Source organism: Uranotaenia lowii, chromosome 2, assembly GCF_029784155.1.
Source record: "Uranotaenia lowii strain MFRU-FL chromosome 2, ASM2978415v1, whole genome shotgun sequence".
Classification (NCBI taxonomy): Eukaryota; Metazoa; Arthropoda; class Insecta; order Diptera; family Culicidae; genus Uranotaenia; species Uranotaenia lowii.
The window spans coordinates 132,656,698-132,675,750 of record NC_073692.1 but is presented as its reverse complement, the minus strand read 5'-3'; the positions used below and the strand labels follow the sequence as shown (position 1 = coordinate 132,675,750).

At 32.2% G+C, this 19,053-nt stretch overlaps 1 protein-coding gene across 1 annotated transcript in view; it reads right to left on the bottom strand.

The window, feature by feature from the left end:
* LOC129749478 (trafficking kinesin-binding protein milt-like) overlaps positions 1 to 14,055 on the bottom strand; it is a 311,591-nt gene extending 297,536 nt beyond the window's left edge. The window contains exons 1-2 of the mRNA XM_055744453.1: positions 13,382 to 14,055; positions 525 to 824 (exon numbers count right to left, since the gene is read on the bottom strand). The gene's annotated coding sequence lies outside the window, so the exon portion shown is untranslated. The remainder of the gene's footprint in view (positions 1 to 524; positions 825 to 13,381) is intronic.
* Between the last annotated feature and the right edge of the window lie 4,998 nt (positions 14,056 to 19,053).

The window sequence follows — 19,053 nt, the reverse complement described above, 5'->3', positions numbered from 1 at the left end:
GAATGCTGCAGGAAAACTGCAACTACAGTGTTTCTATTCTGCTGAAAATAGCTTCCGAATTTTCCCACTTTCTGGATCCCAGCGAAGTTGAGTGTGTTTTCTCGCTTATTTGTTTTAACCTCTGCTGAGATCGGAAGAATTCGGAAGGAATTTAGTGACGCCTCGTTTTGTTTAAAAAAAAGCAAACGCCGATTTCCATTGAGAGCGGGAAATAAAACTTAATTGAATTAGATTTTTTAACTTCTATTAACTGTTCTATAGTGAATTAGAAAACAGTTGAATATACGATATGTTTTTGCTATCTTTCATGAAAGTGCTTGATTTGAAATCTTAATCAAACTTAAAGTGCTTGTATGAAGTGTATACCCGAGCTTGGGGAGAAAAATAGATAAGCTTTTTCGCATATGAAATTTTATTCATAAAAAAATTATTCTTGTTGCACAACGATTATCAATTTCTAAAAGATGAAAAATTATATATGAACTGAGTTTCGATAATTAAGAAGAAAAAACTCTGGAGCTTACCTGACTGACTGAAGATTGTCGCGCCGTTTTGACGTTTTAATAATTGTGCGCAATGTTCGGTAATGATTAATCCACGTTTCAAGCAGGGCTATTGGTGTTGGTTAGGTTGTGTTTGCTTTCGAATATTTCGCAGCCCGCAGCACGAAGGAAGGGTCACGATAAGGTGCACACGATAATGATGTAAATTATTTAGCATTGGAACAACTCGGCTGGGTGAGGAGTAGTAGTTGCTGTTGCACCTTTATCACTCATGAAAATTATCACCAACCACTTAGCACAGACTGCAGCTGAGGAGACTTTCTGTAAATAGAAAATGAGATGAAAAACTAAGATAAGTATTTTAAGAAATTAATTGAAATATAGATTTTTTTGGGATATGCTCAATCGTTTTTCCTTTATTTTTTTCCTGTTTTGTCAATAATTGTACGGCAGGGTTCAATTCCTGATTGACTGTAGTACAGACAAGCATGAAGTATTTTATTCGATGCTTACTTACTCAGAATATTCTGTTCATGAAGGTATTTGACACCAATATAACTAGCATAATCTGTATAAAATGCAAAGTAATCACGGTCGCGATAAGTACTATAGATTTCTTGGATCTTTTTCAAAATATTGTAGATCTCATAGTAAAAATCTATCAACTAGTTGGGTAATGAATAAATTGATTTTCGGCGATTTCAGTCAAGAAAAATTCTTAAAACGATTTATTTTCTTCATCCTACGTTTCGGCGTTTATTATGCCTTTCTCAAGGAGTTGAAATTTTTCGTTTCAATTGTCCAAAAAGTTTTTTGAATCTGCTAAACTAAGGTTGCCAGAGTTTTTCCGGGCCAGCCAAATCCGGGCAATTTTATATAAAAACCTGGCCAAATCCAGGCATTTAATTTCGAAATCGACGACCAAAAATCCAGGCAATATCAGGGCAAATTTTGTAAAAAACTGAGAAATTACTCAACAAAAAAGTTTGCCAAATAAAGTGAATAAATCCGGGCAAAAAAACGGGCATTTTTCAATGAAATCCGGGCAACCGGGCCGAGTCGGACTGTTCCCGAATTTTGTTTTCAATATCCGATCAAACCCGGATAGAACCGGGCAATCTGGCAACCTTATGCTAAACCGACTAATTGGAAAATGTGAGTCCAGTTGTTATTGATCTTGTTAAGATGGATATAACACTTTAAATGTTTTGAAAAATGAAAACGGATATAAAAATGATTTACATTTAAGATGTTGTTTTCCACCTATCCACTACTGATATTTGTTGTATTTTATGTTTTTGATGTATCATTATGGATTTCTGTCATGCCCGTGCGAAGGACCCGTCTATGGGGGGGTTTTCAAAATTCAAATTTAGCCAAAGATAATAACAAAAGCAAAAATATATAACAGAGAAAGGAATTGAAATCTAAATAATTGTCTTATTTCTGATTAAATATCACACAAACTTAAAAAATAATAAAATTTACTGATAAAATAAATCCAAATTTCGGTAAGTCATTCATCAATATTTCCGAAACACCAGAAAAAGAATGAAAATCAAAATTTCGAATAGAGCTTCGGGCACAAGAATAAATGCACAGAAATAGAATACATAAAATATAACACCAGATTTTGAAAAAATCTGAATTCCCAAATAAATGTCAGATCAGGTTAAAAATTAACCATCATTAACAATCGTTTAAAAAAATGATAATGATTGCTTTTTATTCATTTAATTTAACATCTCGTTTCTTAATTTTCACTGGAAGGATTGATCAAAGAAATCCGCTAAAGTATCTTTAATTTGAAAAAAAAATTATCACGATTTGAAATGTGGATTCACGATTACAAAAAAAAACATTTTGAACTTCGGAGAATTTATTCAAAAGTTGATAATCGAATTCTATTTGGAAAAAGAAGAAAATCTTCAATTTAATTTCAAGACTGCCAGTGATCAAAGTCAAAGATAAAACCCTTTTCTATATTGAAAATCATCCAGTTGTTAAAATAAAAGCTAGAAAAAGTTCTGAAATTCAAAACAATAGCTTCAAATTTTTATAATACCACATTTTCAATTAAACTAACAAATAAAAGATTGGGAGAAGATTTATAAGAAATTGATAAAATGAAAGTTTTGTTGTAAATACTGAAAGCACAAAGTTAATACAAATTTAGTCAACATGGTACATTGGAATTTAACTTTTAAGTTGCTGCTTCAAATAATTTTTGAACTTTTTAAAAATAAATTCAAAATCATGATTGATAAAAAAATTATTTAATATAATGAATATCAAAGAAATACAATTTATAAATATATAAGATAATAAGTTTTTAAATTTTCAATCAAAGGTTTTAAAGTTAAAAATTTCAAGGTCTGAATATTTTGTCCTTTTCAGTTGGGATATTGGGTCCTGGAAAGGACAGAAGGTGGAAACTATATATTTCTTATTAAAAATTAAGTTTCAAAGACTTCCAATAAAATTATGTTTTCAGAACACAAAAATGTAGAATTAGAAAAACAAAAAAAACAATTTATTAAAAATAGTTCATAAACTTCATACAGTTTGAATATAAAATTCAGTAAATTTATTTGAAAATTGAAACAAAATATGAAAAAAAAGATAAGTTTTGTAACATTTTAGAAGTTGTTTTGATGAATTTAAAAACTTATTAATAGATTTCAATAGATAACTGATTTGGTGGATATGGATGTGGAGTATATAAGCTTTAAAAGGTATCAGTATATGTGAAATCAATCATTGATAACTGATGAAAAAACAAATCTACGTTAAAGAAAAATCTGATTCTGAATTTGTTTATTATTTAATTAATTTAATTAAGGAATAATATTTTAAAGATGATATCATCAAGATGATCTAAAAAAGTTAAATTCTACAGTTTTGAAAAATTTGGAAAGATATCATTGTAAGTATTTCCAGCATTACTTAATAAAGTTTAGAAAAAAATTGAATTCATTAAAAAAAATTTGTTCAAACCTGCAAAACGATAAGTTTTTTGCTTTAAAAATATCTTAAACTTAATGTGATTTAAAACTTTATTCATCGTTTTTGAATGTGTTGTTGAGCATTTAGAAGAACAAGAAACACAAAATAAAATTTGGACTGAAATTATTTCATACCAAGAAGAATATTTCAAACCAGCACGATGTTTTGTAAATCAAAATTATTATCCCACTGATATTATACCTTGCGAAAGAAGGTATTTATTCATTAGGTACAGTGCGCACTAATCGTCTACGAAATTGTAAGCTTATGGATAAGCAAAAATTGATGAAAAAGGAGATTCCTAGAGGATATTTTGAAGAAAGAACGTGTAACATTGAAGGAATCGATATCAGTGTTGTAGGATGGAAGGACAATAAACCAGTCACTTTGCTGTCTTCTTACGTTGGAGCAGAGCCAGTTGGTACTATAAGCCGATTTGATAAGAAACAGCATGTTCGAGTTTCCATTCCTTGTCCTAAAGCAGTTCAGGAGTACAATGCGCACATGGGCGGCGTGGACCTACTCGACAGTTTGATTGGTAGATACAAAATTTCATTTAAGAGTCGCAAATGGACCACTCGACTTTTTTATCATTTTTTGGATATGGCAATCATCAATTCTTGGCTGGTCTATAAGAAAGTTATTCGTCGTGATCCGAAAAATACCAAAATACTTATGCTACGGGAATTCAGGTTTGAGTTGGCTGAAGTTTTGTGTAAGATCGGTGAAAACTCTCCAAAAAAAGGACGCCCACGGAAGGACCAACCTCTCAAACGAGTACGTCGTGATCCATTTCAATCTGGTCCACCTCAAAACGTAAAACTTGATCAAACTTCTCACTGGGCAATGTGGAAAAACAAGCAAGCAAGATGCAAATATTCCGGTTGCAAAGGGTTTACAAAAAGATTTTGCGAGAAATGCCAAGTATCACTTTGCGACACAATCACCAACAACTGTTTTTATCGTTATCATAACCCATAATATACGTACCCTCAAATAAATGTTCAATTTAATGATAAAAAATCAATTTGTTTTATTTTAAATACATTTCTTTGAAAGGAACCATCAATCTCCATGGAGTGCACAATGTTGTTTTAAAACAACATACTATAAATATATAAAAAATATTATCATTTATCATGAAATCATTTCAAATTATGTTCTTGAATTGAATGAAGACAATTTGATAAGTCAAAAAAAATTTCCCTTCGCAAAAAAAAAGTCATGCATTAAAGGGTTAAGAAGAGGATACTAGGTTTAAGATTTTGTTTTGTGGATTCTGATGACCATCATGGCTCCCAACTTGTTAATGTATAAAATAAGTATTCGATGAATTAATTTTTATGATTAAATGATTGGTTTCAAACTATGAATTTGTTCAGTTACAATTCTTAATGAAACCCTATTCTGAAGACGAGGTAGTTTATTTGAATGTCAAGTTTAGAGTTTCAATACAAAATGTTGATTAAATTACAAATCGAAATTTGCAATTAAAAAATAGTTCAAAATCGTGAACGGCATATATGTAATTTCTTAAAATGAAATGTATCAAGTCTAGAGTGAATATAGACATATTTCCGCCGGAGGCGAGAAAATTTTCTGACTTTCTTGTTAACCCTTATTTAACACCTTTTAAAATCAAGTAATTTCCCTTTACTACGTTGAAAATTTAACTTGGAAAAAATCTCCATGGGGGGGTTTAACCTCTAAACCCACAAAATTTGAGCCTTCTGGAGTTTGTGTGGCCTGAGAAACAGTAATTTTACAAAAATCGGACTTTTTGGACTTTTCTCATTAAAACTGCAATATCTCTGAAACTACGCTACATTTTTTATTGAAATTTTGCACAGTGATTGTTGAAATATGAAGCTAGCATGTCTGAAGTTTTCGAAAAGTTCTATCGATGAGATCAAAAGTTACGCGAGGTGCAATATTTCAGGCTTGAATCTAGAAATGCGATTTCTATAGAATGGAAGGCCTAACTATTCAGTGCTGATCATAGTTAGTGCCGAACCCGACCGGAGAACAGGTAAATCCTAAATAATACAATAATTCAAAATCCAAACAGTTGTAAACAATTGCGTTTGCCATAGGTTAAAATCAGTGCTAGCCGTACCGTACGACACTCGAATTTCGGACTGAACACAATATTAACAAAAAGGGCGTGAGTAGACAAACACACACACACACACACTATATTGTAAAATTACACAATTTATTGTCAAATCAAATCCCTAAATGCTGAATTAAAATAATTACAGGGATAATTTAACGATAGAAATAAATCGTTCAAATTACCGAAATCCGCGTCGTTTAATTCTTGTTTTGAGAACAACCCCCGTCTGTTGCCATCGCTGCTCCAGAAGATCCAATCGAGTAATCCGGATCTGATGGGTAGCATTTGGGAAAACCAGATGAAATTTTTGGCACTTTTGAACGAGGGAACTGATGAGCTGAAATAGGAAAATAGGCGCAACGTTAGGCGCCTGAGCAGCATGACGATAAGTCCGATGAGTGGGTTGGGGAATCGGTTCGATCCACTGCCGACTGTTGATTGTCCGGAATTGATTGAGCCCCTGAAGGATTCCTGCAGGTGATGCTGTCCAATTGCTAGTCATCCTCGAGTGCAGCAAAGCTCCAGCTCAGCGTAGCTCGTGGGTGGTGGTGAAGGTAGATTAACTGAATATGTTAATATTAAAAAGGCTTAAGCAGCATTTACATGATGCAACAGTTATTTGAAAATAAAATTTCGAATCATAAAATCGTTTATCATTTAATCATGAAAATGATCAATAGCAGAATTTATAGCATTTTTTAGCAGAACCGATTAATTTTTATTTTCATCCAACACTTTTCGATTGGAGGGAAACAAAATAGCTCTTTGGATAAGGTAACAAGAATAAGGGGCAAGCAACATCCGGTTTAGGGTTTTGGTTGTTTGTTCCACCCTTTAAAATCCATTCTATCATTGCGACCAATGAAAAGGTTTTTTTTTTGGAACATACGGAAAGACCGAAGTGTATTGTAATTTTATTAAAAAAGTGTTTAGAATACAAATTAATTCATTGAATATACTCATATCATTGCTTTATTTCCGAAAACTCAATTTAAATATAATAAAATAAACTAAACACCAGTACGGTTTTAAATCTTTTGATCTTTCGTTTGCGATTAGCTTGTGCACATACACACACTTTTTTGCCATCTGATTTTTTATCTCTAACACCTGGCATCCCTGGACCCCTTTTTTCGTAAACACTACAGCCAGCTGTCAAAACTTTTTTCAATATGGCTGAATGGCGATTTGGCATATGAGATCACCATCCTAGATGCATCATGACTGAGACTTTTGCTAGTGGGAAAACTGTTAAGATTAGAAAATTGAGTCTTCTGTTTGTAGAATAAGTTATGCTGCCCCTATTCGCATATGAGTCCCATGTGCATTTTCATCGTTTTTGAGTTTTCGATAGAAAACGCTTCTTTGAGCTCCAATTTACCTGTAAAACAAGTTTTTGTTCGAAGTTTGCTCCCAAAATTTCGAAAAAAAATATGACCCCTGAAGTGTCCCTTGTGAAAAATATTCGCATATGAGTCCCATAACCAAAATTCAGCGCCAGAGCTTACAATTGAAGGAAAGGACAGATAGAAAATGAAGTAAATCAATGATTTAATGCCTAAAGCATTAATTTACATAAAAATTGAACGTATAAAAAAAAAATCCAAAGAAATCTGGTTCTTAGTCACAAAAACATTAATAAGTAACTGGTAACCAAAATTATTTTTTCGACAAAAATCAACCGATGAACAACGCTCAATAGATCAGTCTTCGGTTAGGATGGTTCCTTCGTGGGTATATTCGACGATCTAATGTGTGATCTGGAGGATGGTACTTGAAGTGTTGTTCCGGTAACAAAATAACAAACTTTTTTCATTACTTTTTTCTATATGCACAACAATATCAAAACATTTTTTTTCGTTTATTACCTAGGAAGATGTTCCCGGAAGAAATCTCCTTCTTTGTCTTGTATCCAGCAGACTTTTGGTCGGTGTTATTTATGTATCCGTAACACATATTGCATTAAATGATGATAATGTCTAATAAATTCGCAACAATTTCACACGAATGAAAACAGAGTTTTGGAAAAACAATGGAAAACACATCCCACTTGGTTAAAAAACCTTGATTAAAATCAGTTTGGAATCAAGATCTTTCGATAGCTTTCTTCTGTCATCAAAAAGAATGATAAACAAATAAAAAAAATATGTTGGAAAAGTACTTGCCACTTGCCGATAACTTTAGCACCAGAGACTCATTTGCGAATAATCTCTGTTCGAGGGTTAAGAATATTCGCATATGAGTCACATGAGTGTTTTATTTAAATTTCTCCGTAATTATTAGTTAGTATTAGCGCTAAAGTAAACAAAACTATTTTTTGAAGTGCTTTCTATCCGAACTATTGATAGGTTTTGCCAGCAAATGATTCATAAGTTTGTTTTTATGAAAACAAGTTTCAAACTTTACAAGCGTTTTTTTCGGTTTGCTGTTTTTACACATGGGACTCATATGCGAATAGGGGCAGTATGGTAAGGTTGCCGGATTTTTTCAGCACGCATCCGGCCCGAACAAATCCGGGCCATTTTATATAAAAACATGGCAAAATTCGGGCATTTGATTTCAAAATTGACGACACAACATCCGGGAAATTTTTGTCAAAATCCAGAAATTACTCAACATAAACCAAGAAAACAAATTTTTACAACACAGTTTGTTTTTTTTTTGTTTGATTTGTCCAGGCTTTTTTCAATGCAATCCGGACAACCGGGCCGGGCCGGGCCGGATTGTTCCTAAATTTTGTATTAAGTATCCAGGCAAACCCGGATTAAAGCAGGCAATCTGGCAACCTCAAATAGAGGATTGAGACTTCTACTAATATAATAGCGCCAGCACTAAATTTTACTTCGGAAGTCCGGACTTCCGACTTCCGAAAGACTTCCGACAAGGAAAAGTGAAGTACTAGATTGTCGAAAGTCTGTGTTCTGTTGCCAGTTCACCAGCGACGTTTTTATTTAAATTTTTATTTAAATTCACAATAGAAACAGCTACAGCCGATTAAGACTTCTGCTAGTTGAAAACGATGGAAGTGAATTAAGACTTCAGCTTGTGAGAATTCTTTATAATATACCTACTGCCTTTTCTACGACTCTACTATTAAACACTATACACGGCCTTCAAAAAGTACTCACCTATATGAAAACAACGTGAATTCTGTTTGTTATGCAACCTCGGGTTTCTACGTGAAATTCAAATAGGTCTCATATATTTTTTTGAGTGTACGAAGGAATTTGACATTATTTTTCAAACGATCGCCATCTCGCTAATCAGAACTAGGCTTGTCTTTCTGTTTCGAGGTGTGGGATGTATATAATGTCGGATCGATGTGAATTTCGTTTGGAAAGCATTGGCTTGCTCTGCCTTTGGTGAATGTATAAAATCACGAATCATGAATGTTATACATATACAGCCTTCATTCTACTGAGTTAAATATCTCAGCTTTCATGATGGAAGATTCTTTGGATAGTAGATTTTTTTCCCTTAAAATGCAGGTTGCTGAAAAAAACTTCTGTTTAAATAAAAAAAACTGTTTTAAATAAAAAATAATCCGATTGAAATCAAAAAAATTTTTTTTTTCAAAAATGTTATCCACTCTATTTAAAACTACATAAGCAACAGCACTACGGAAAATTTATGAAAATACGTCTCACTAACTTATATTCCTGGATTGAGCAAAAAAGTTAATAGAGTACTGAAAAATCATGGCATAAATGCATCCTCGAGACATCCTCGAGATATATTTCATATGGGACAGACATGACTTGGTATTTTTTTCCTATATGTTAAGAACAAAGTTATGAAAGTTTTTAGTCTAAATTGAAGAACTAACTGTACGAACGGTTTTTGAGATAAACTGATAAATGAAAAAAATGCATATGGGACAGTCTTGCGAATAGCGGCAGAGTAGGTAAATGCTGTTTTTTCGTGTTTTATGCGATGATTCTATAATGTAAAAAAGTAGGGGAAAATAGTTACTTTCAGATGAAATAAGTGACCACATCAAGTCAAACATTTCATCAATAGAGACTTAACAAATTTTAACCAATAGATTGAATAAGCAATTCTTCAATTTAGGAACAGCTTTTTATAAGGATTTATGAGCTCCTGACATCAAAAATACACTTAATAACACTACACAAAACTACTACAAGACACTTTAAATATCGTTTGATGTCAATTTAAAATTTCTTTAAATGATTTTTTTTTCTGATGAAGAACTTTGTCGAAGACCTTCGTATCGCACAGTTAATACACGCTCAATAATTAAGTTACAAATTGCAAGAAAGTGGATGCGTTTTGAGCCAAAACAAAAACTTTTAGACCTGTGTAACTAGCCCATATGGTCTTGAACTTTTTTTTTAATCTCATTTCTTAAACTTTTCAAATGATACTGAAAAAACTATTTTGTTTTTTTTTGTATAAGTAAGAGATCAAAAAAGTTGTTTTTTTTAACAATTTCTTTATTTGAAACGGCTCATACCTTTGGGCTTCATTGGAGCCAAATTCAATTTTATTTGTTTCCCAAAAAAATAAAAAAGTTGTTTTCATAGACAAAAGAAAATCTCAAAGAATTTATTATTCATACAGCATAGGGTAAAAATAGACTCAAAATCGCCTTGCATGTTTTAAAGGACAATCGGATAGAAAACATGAAAAACCCGAATAAATTATCAATACATTTAAAATTTGAGTAGATTTTTCAACTTGAATTGAGTTAATTAAATTCATGCTTTCGAAAAGACATAAACATGTTGAAATACACTGAGGTTTTTTACGCGGTATTTCGTCCCGCGTAAAAAAACCGCGTTAATTCGAAAATCCGCGTTAAAAAAAACCTCGTTAATTCGAAAATCCACGTAAAAATCCATTTTAATTAAAAAATTCGCGCAAAAAAGCACGTTACTAAAAAAACACGTAAGAACCATGATTATTTTAAAATTTGCGTACAATGATAGTTTATTTTTAAGATAAAAAACAAAATCAATTAGATTAATAGAATAGTAGAATGTAGTGAGCCTTATTTGACAGTGTGTCTCATGTCTCATGTCTCAGGTCTCATGTTCCATGTCTCAGATCTTAGGTCTCATGTCTCAGGTCTCATGTCTCAGGACTCAGGTTCCATGTCTCAGGTCTCAGGTCTCATGTCTCAGGTCTCATGTCTTAGGTCTTATGTCTCATGTCTCATGTCTCATGTCTCATATCTCAGGTCTCATGTCTCGTGTCTCAGATCTCGAGTCTCATATTTCAGGTCTCATGTCTCAGGTCTCAGGTCTCAAGTCTCAAGTCTCAGGTCAGAGATCTCATGTATCACGTTCTTAGTCTCAGAGCTAAGATTTTCCCAACTACAAAAAGATTCTAAGTGTTTTCCTTTGAAAAAGTCTTAGAATATTTTCTCTGAAAAACCGCGTTAATTCGAAAATCCGCGTAAAAAAACCGCGTTAATTCGAAAATCCGCGTAAAAAAAAACCGCGTTAATTCGAAAATCCGCGTAAAAAAAGCCGCGTTAAAAAAAACCGTGTAAAAAAACCGCGTAAAAAAAACCTCAGTGTATAAGAATTCCAGACCTGCATTTAAACACTGGACGAGTGAAAATGTGATATATTTATGTTAAATTCCGCATTAAAATGTTATGAGCTCGTAAACCCACATTTTTGTTTATTTGAACAAACATATTAAAAAGGCTAAACTTCACTTTAAAATAAATTTAAAGATTAAAGAAAAATGGAACAATAATTTTTAGGACAAGCCGAAAAATGAAAGTTTGATACGCATGTTTAATCGAATTTTGAAAATACGAATTATCTTTCTCGGTTCTTCCTGGTCGTATCATACGCCTCTACTAACTAGGGTCAAAATGCATCTCTTGTTAGAATATTTAGAATGATCAATCGCGTATCATCAGTTTTTGTTGTTTGTTCATCTTGGAGCACATTGAAATGTAAATTTCGCTGAGAGTTTTGGGAAAGCTTAATCTAGGCCGAGATTAACTTACAAAATATTGCTAGATTGTTACGTCTGTGATCGATGTACCTATAATTTGGATTTAATTTGTAATCTGTTGATGCAAAAGATGAAGGTTTTAGATGCATATGAGTTGTTGGATCGAATTTCAACTTATATGGGCTTTTTCCTCTCAAATAAAAAAGATAAAGATTAAATGGAATTTTAAAAAAATGGTTTGAAAATAATGAAAATAGTTACTTTAGTCACCAATTCACTAATTTGCTCAATTTCCTTTTTAGTATTTTTGTTATTTTCAAGAACCTATCGGTCAAAGGAATTCATGAAAATTCAAATTATTTTAATAAGTTTTAAGTTCAGGTGACGGATAATTGGCTTCTAAGGCATACCGGAAGTTAGCAAACAATTTCTTTATTCATGAGAAGATTATCGTAAAATCCAAATCAACCACCAATTCGAATATTTCGATTTTCTCAATGTAGGTACAAACGACAAATCACTGTGTAGGAACTCGACACGAATGCCATAAGGATGGTAGTGTCACTAATAAAACTTCAACAAAAAAAACTATGTAGGTACTATGTACTTGGAATATTTTCTAGTATACCAGCAAACATTTAAATTTACTAGCTTGGCGTCGCCACCACCAACTGTTGCATCATTATGACATTCCACCAGCAGCAGTAGCATGGCGTTTGATATAACTACAAGTACGAGATCCATTCACGAAAAAAATTGAACAAATTAATCAAACCAGCAAAAAAATGGACAATCACCTACTTCTTCTTTCTTTTCGTGGTGAGCTGGAATGAGGAGTAGACTCTTTTGGCCAGAACAATTCGACCAAACCGAAATAATTAACGTCACAAACCATCATCATTCTGCAATTGGTAGATACCTACAACAAGCGAGCACGAACAATTGAGAATGGTTCCAATTTTCGATCGTATGGAATAAGGTAGTGGATAGGTAATATATAACAACGAGACTATCTGGGGGATAGCAAACGGATGGTTGATTTGGCTGCTTATGTTGTACGTTTGATGAACGAGAACGAGCCAGGAGTGAATCTCTAGAATAAGGCAGAACCGACAAAAAAATTTCTACGCTATCCACATAGAATAATCCACGAGGCGCTAGCTCAAACGTTTCTAACAAATTTAAGCCAGGCCGAGAGAATTTTATAAGATTTAGGAATAAAAGTTATTAAAATTTAAAAAAAATTACCACCAGTTCACAAAGTGAACAATAATAATCAAGACGGATCTGCGAAAAGGTTACTCTCGACTCGCGAGGGGGAAAAACCAAGACGAACGAGGGCTGGTCTAGCTCGATGGGAATAATGTTAATTTTGTTGATGTTGTTGTAAAGGTGTAAGGCGCAGAGCTGTTCCAAGGTTAGGGTCGCCATTTGGCACAGCTGATGGTTTCAGGAAAAAAAACTCTCCGATCAGGGTTTCTTCCGCTGTTCTGGAGGGTTGGATTTCGGTTGTGTTTAATTCAGACAAGCTTTGGAGCAGTTTCGTTGCAACTTGAATCACGATAATGAGTCATAACGTATACAAAGTGACTATGACTGTGATTGGACTATAATATTCGCAAACGTCTTAGTTTTTAGGAAGAAGTTTTTCCTTCAACCCAAGGAAAATCTTTAAGAAAACTTGACTAGCGTGTAACTCTTCGCAATTTCGCGATGACATAATCCGGACGGTCGATTGATGAACATCTTCTTCACGGGCTGGCCAATTGCTCAGCGAACCGAACGGCTTCGTGGTGGATTTTGCTTTCTATTTGCTTACCTTTTGTGCAATTCGGAACGGTCGCTCGCCTCGATTCGTAGGATGGTAGGACGATATCCTTTAGGTAATCCTTCGGAACAGCTCCAACTTTTTTTTTTAAATGTATAGAACCAGGTCAAAACAAAACTGACCACACACTCACTTTAAAAGGGAGACCCCCCAGAGCTGCACCAGGAGCCAATTTCTGCTTCCTTGTTTCCCAGCAGACAACCTCGAGAGCACTCGCTTCTTCTAGTTTGGGGACAAACTTGAACTCTCGGGGCGGATGATCTTCTACTAGCCAATGACCATGGCAAAAAATCGAGCACAATTTTCAACAACTAAATAGACACTTTATTCCTAGCACTCTCGGTCGTTGTTTTCCACTTGAGGAGATCGGGGTTTTGAGGGAAAATTTTCTACACATGCAACATTTTCATTCACTTTTTCTTCTGCTGTTGGTTGCTCACTCGATTCTTCTTGAGGAGTAAATTTTAACAAACTTTAACTAGCCACCCGACGTTAGCACCCAATATTTTCTCGCACTCTTCTCGAATTAAACTATTCAACAACTAGAACAACGCTTCAACATAATGAAAAATCGAATTTTATCCAGGAAAAACACATCATCCCGACGAGATGAAGGTGAACTCGACGCAACGGAACGCGATTTCAATTTTTGCTGCTGCTGCTGATGATGGATTTTACACCCGTCTGTTTTGAAGGTTGGCCTTTTTCCTCCTCCGTTGCTTTACGCGTTCTCTTGTTCTTTTTTCCTTCTTTCTTTTCCGCTGCTCGCTCGCTCGCTCGCGCACGTTGACAGCTGCGAACGCGATGACGTTTGGTGAAGTTTTTCGATGTTGTGTTGTTTTGTTAAGTTTGACAACAACCGGAAGCAGTGGTGCCGGTTTGACTTCGGAAAAGTGGAATTCAAATTTGGAATCGCAAAAGGATAGAGAAAGTTTTCAAATTCTAATTGAGAAAAGGTTGAAAATTGCTTATAGCTTCCATTAAATATGAAGTTCATGTTAACAGTGAAAATACATATCAAAGTGTGTAACAAAGAAGTAACAAAGCTGAATTTGAGACAATCATTTTTCTCGTCTCCAAACATGCGTTTTTTTCGATTTGAAAATATACTGGCTTCACTGGCGGATCTCATTTAAGTTTGCAGGGTTGCCATGCCAGATGGGTTTGAAATATCCCTAACTAAAAATCGGTCTAGTGACGAACAATATCCAAACTAAGTTGATATACACACTCATTTGGCGCAACACCTTTAACTTGTAAAATTGACCGATTATTGCGAACAGCCGAGATCTGTCAAAAAAAGTGTCGTTTCCTCGAGTCAATTTTACACATTATTCAGAAAAGCTGGCTTACTAAATAAAGGGTAGTTTTTTAACTTGTCATTCAGAATATAGAACTCTTTCTGCCGTAACCGATCTCGTTCGACGATTCAATGAATCGGTTAATGCTGAAAGATCAGTTCAATTGATTGAGTTGATTGAATATTTTCCTATTCTATAACAGGAGCATGAAAATTATACCTTGCCGAATACAGAAATTCAAAACTAACTGATTTGTTTTTATTATTTTCTCCATCCTTCTGACATTTTAAAGGCTAACATCAAAGGGCTGACATCGCAGAGCGGGCTTCCAAAATAATGTGTAGATTTTACATGCTTACATTACTAATTTTCACCTCTGCTTTGACGTACATGCTGTGTACACTGTGTGGCTTCCTGCACTTACGGGTTGTTTTGGCTTACTTCCACTTACTTTTGTGTAGAATTTTCTAAGGGTGTAAGGGGTATAAGGACTTTACATGAAAAAGGAGTTAACCCAGTCTTTTCCGATAACGGGTCAAAACTACACTATAAGGGGTTGCGCCAGATGAGTGTGTAAACGAAGGCCTTCTCTAAATTTATGATCGGTGGCGAATCTTCCAAGCATGCCTCGCTAATAAAATAAATTAAATTTCAGATAAGCGTTCTTTAATATCAATTCTTTATTTGAAACGGCTTGGAGCCAAACTCGTTTTTATTATTCTACAACACTCAGCTTTACTCTTTTTTTTAAATAAAGAAAAAGTAGATACCTAGAAAGGAAAATATGAAAATATAAAGGACCAAATGGCTTTCAGAAAAAAGTAGATTTCAAACATGTGATTGCTGAAATTTTAAGGCAGCTTAAAAAATTTGAAAAATGCAAAATTTGTCAAAAATGACAAAAATGACAAAAACGACAAAAATGACAAAAATAACAAAAACTACAAAAATTACAAAAATTACAAAAATTACAAAAATTACAAAAATTACAAAAATTACAAAAATTACAAAAATTACAAAAATTACAAAAATTACAAAAATTACAAAAATTACAAAAATTACAAAAATTACAAAAATTACAAAAATTACAAAAATTACAAAAATTACAAAAATTACAAAAATTACAAAAATTACAAAAATGACAAAAATGACAAAAATGACAAAAATGACAAAAATGACAAAAATGACAAAAATGACAAAAATGACAAAAATGACAAAAATGACAAAAATGACAAAAATGACAAAAATGACAAAAATGACAAAAATGACAAAAATGACAAAAATGACAAAAATGACAAAAATGACAAAAATGACAAAAATGACAAAAATGACAAAAATGACAAAAATGACAAAAATGACAAAAATGACAAAAATGACAAAAATGACAAAAATGACAAAAATGACAAAAATGACAAAAATGACAAAAATGACAAAAATGACAAAAATGACAAAAATGACAAAAATGACAAAAATGACAAAAATGACAAAAATGACAAAAATGACAAAAATGACAAAAATGACAAAAATGACAAAAATGACAAAAATGACAAAAATGACAAAAATGACAAAAATGACAAAAATGACAAAAATGACAAAAATGACAAAAATGACAAAAATGACAAAAATGACAAAAATGACAAAAATGACAAAAATGACAAAAATGACAAAAATGACAAAAATGACAAAAATGACAAAAATGACAAAAATGACAAAAATGACAAAAATGACAAAAATGACAAAAATGACAAAAATGACAAAAATGACAAAAATGACAAAAATGACAAAAATGACAAAAATGACAAAAATGACAAAAATGACAAAAATGACAAAAATGACAAAAATGACAAAAATGACAAAAATGACAAAAATGACAAAAATGACAAAAATGACAAAAATGACAAAAATGACAAAAATGACAAAATTGACAAAAATGACAAAAATGACAAAAATGACAAAAATGACAAAAATGACAAAAATGACAAAAATGACAAAAATGACAAAAATGACAAAAATGACAAAAATGACAAAAATGACAAAAATGACAAAAATGACAAAAATGACAAAAATGACAAAAATGACAAAAATGACAAAAATGACAAAAATGACAAAAATGACAAAAATGACAAAATGACAAAAATGACAAAAATGACAAAAATGACAAAAATGACAAAAATGACAAAAATGACAAAAATGACAAAAATGACAAAAATGACAAAAATGACAAAAATGACAAAAATGACAAAAATGACAAAAATGACAAAAATGACAAAAATGACAAAAATGACAAAAATGACAAAAATGACAAAAATGACAAAAATGACAAAAATGACAAAAATGACAAAAATGACAAAAATGACAAAAATGACAAAAATGACAAAAATGACAAAAATGACAAAAATGACAAAAATGACAAAAATGACAAAAATGACAAAATGAAAAAAAAGACAAAAGATTAAATTGAAGAAGATCGTAGGTTCATAACTTTGATTCTAGATTCAACATTGAATTTTTAAATTACAGACCCCGTTCGATTTTGGCAACACGCCCGTACATTTTGTGTTGCCAAAATTGAATGTTTTCAAAATCGAACGGTTTTTTTCTCAAATGTTTTTCAGTTATTTTTACAAAATAACTGTTATTATTATTAAACACGTTATATTTGGATAATTTTCGACCATTTGTAGTCTTTTTTTAATTTTTTTCATCATGTTTTTTTTTTCTTGTTAACTTTTAGAATTTTTTATCTTTTTGTCATTTTTGAGTGCTTTATATTTTTTTTAAAAAACTTTTGTTTTTATTGTTGTATTTTATCACTATTTCAGAACTTAAAAACGTATTTATGGTGTTTGTCTAAATTAAATTGGTCCTGTTATAACGAAAACTAAAATTTAATGTTGATTCTAAAAACCGTTCGATTTTGGTACATGTGCCAAAATCGGATGTTGCCAAAATCGAATGTTGCCAAAAACGAACGGGGTCTGTAAGTTTAGAAACACTAACTTGGTGAAAATAAAAAATATACACTCAGAGGAAACTTGGTTTTCGAACCAAAACAAAATTTATTTGGATTTAAAAAAATATTCTTCTGTAACAAACTCCTTTTTATTTGAAACAATGTATTATGAGTTGGATTCAAAAAAAATTATAAAACAAAGGATTTATTATATGAATTAAAAAAAACTTTGATTCAAAGAATTTGTTTTCATTTCAAAGGTGAAACATTCTTTGGAGTAAAGGAAAACGGATAGGAAACAAAGAAATTTTCATTTGATTGTGTTGTTTAGGGACTAAACAAAGGAAAATTCCTTTGTCCTAAAAAACTTTTTCGCTGCGTGTAGAAATGGATTAAATTCAAAGATTTTTTTTTTGTAAAATCTAGATTTAAATTTTAAAAAAATCATTAGCTGGCTTTTAATTATGAAATATTAAATTTTTATTGATATTTTTTGTTGATAAAAGAAGTTGAAATTCAGCTGGAAATTGCATTTAATATTACTTATATAAAAGTTTCAAACAAAATTTTCGCGACTTTTATCAACGATCCATTTGGTGAACAGTCATAAAAAAAGCTTATCCGACACAACTGTGTTCGTTTTTGGTTCTTGGGCTCGAACTCACGGATAAAATATATATATTCAATTTATACTTTAGGTCATTTACACTTTTGGAAATTTATATAGCTCAAGGGCAGTGTTCGGCATCGCTAACTGAAAAATTAACGCCGCTAATTAAATCGCTAACTCATATAAAGTTAGCGATCGCCAATTAAATACGCTAAATGTTCCAAAAAAGTTATCGCTTTAAGCTTAAAGCGCTAATCGCTAATCGCTAACTGTTTACCAACATTAAGGCCGGAACAAATATGAAATTTTTCTTTAGTCACGCACTTCCCCCTTTCGATTTTTCCAACTCCTCAAGGGGGAATTAATGAAGTTTCAAGTATTTAATTTAAAATTAGATAAATTGATCGTATTTTCATAAAATTATATAAGCAAAACCAAAACTGTCAAAGATTTAAGGAGTTTTATTTAACGAGTCTCTGTATTCTATAAATTAAAAAAAAAATTAAAGAAAGAGCAAAAGGACAGAATGTGGAAAATTCGAGTTAGGTATATCTCTCTTTTTTTAATTCAAATTTTGGTTAAAAATTTACTCGATTTGTCGGTTTTGTGCAAAGTAGATAGTATGCAATTTTTTTTTCAAATAATCTTTTGTGCAATTCATTTTTTTATGTTTTGGCATTATTTTACATAATCCTCATTTAAAATCTTTAACCTGTTTTCCCCTTTTTCAAATTTGCAGGAGCATTGTCAAACGTGAACATGTATACAATCTCTATTTGAACTTAAAACGAAGGCTACA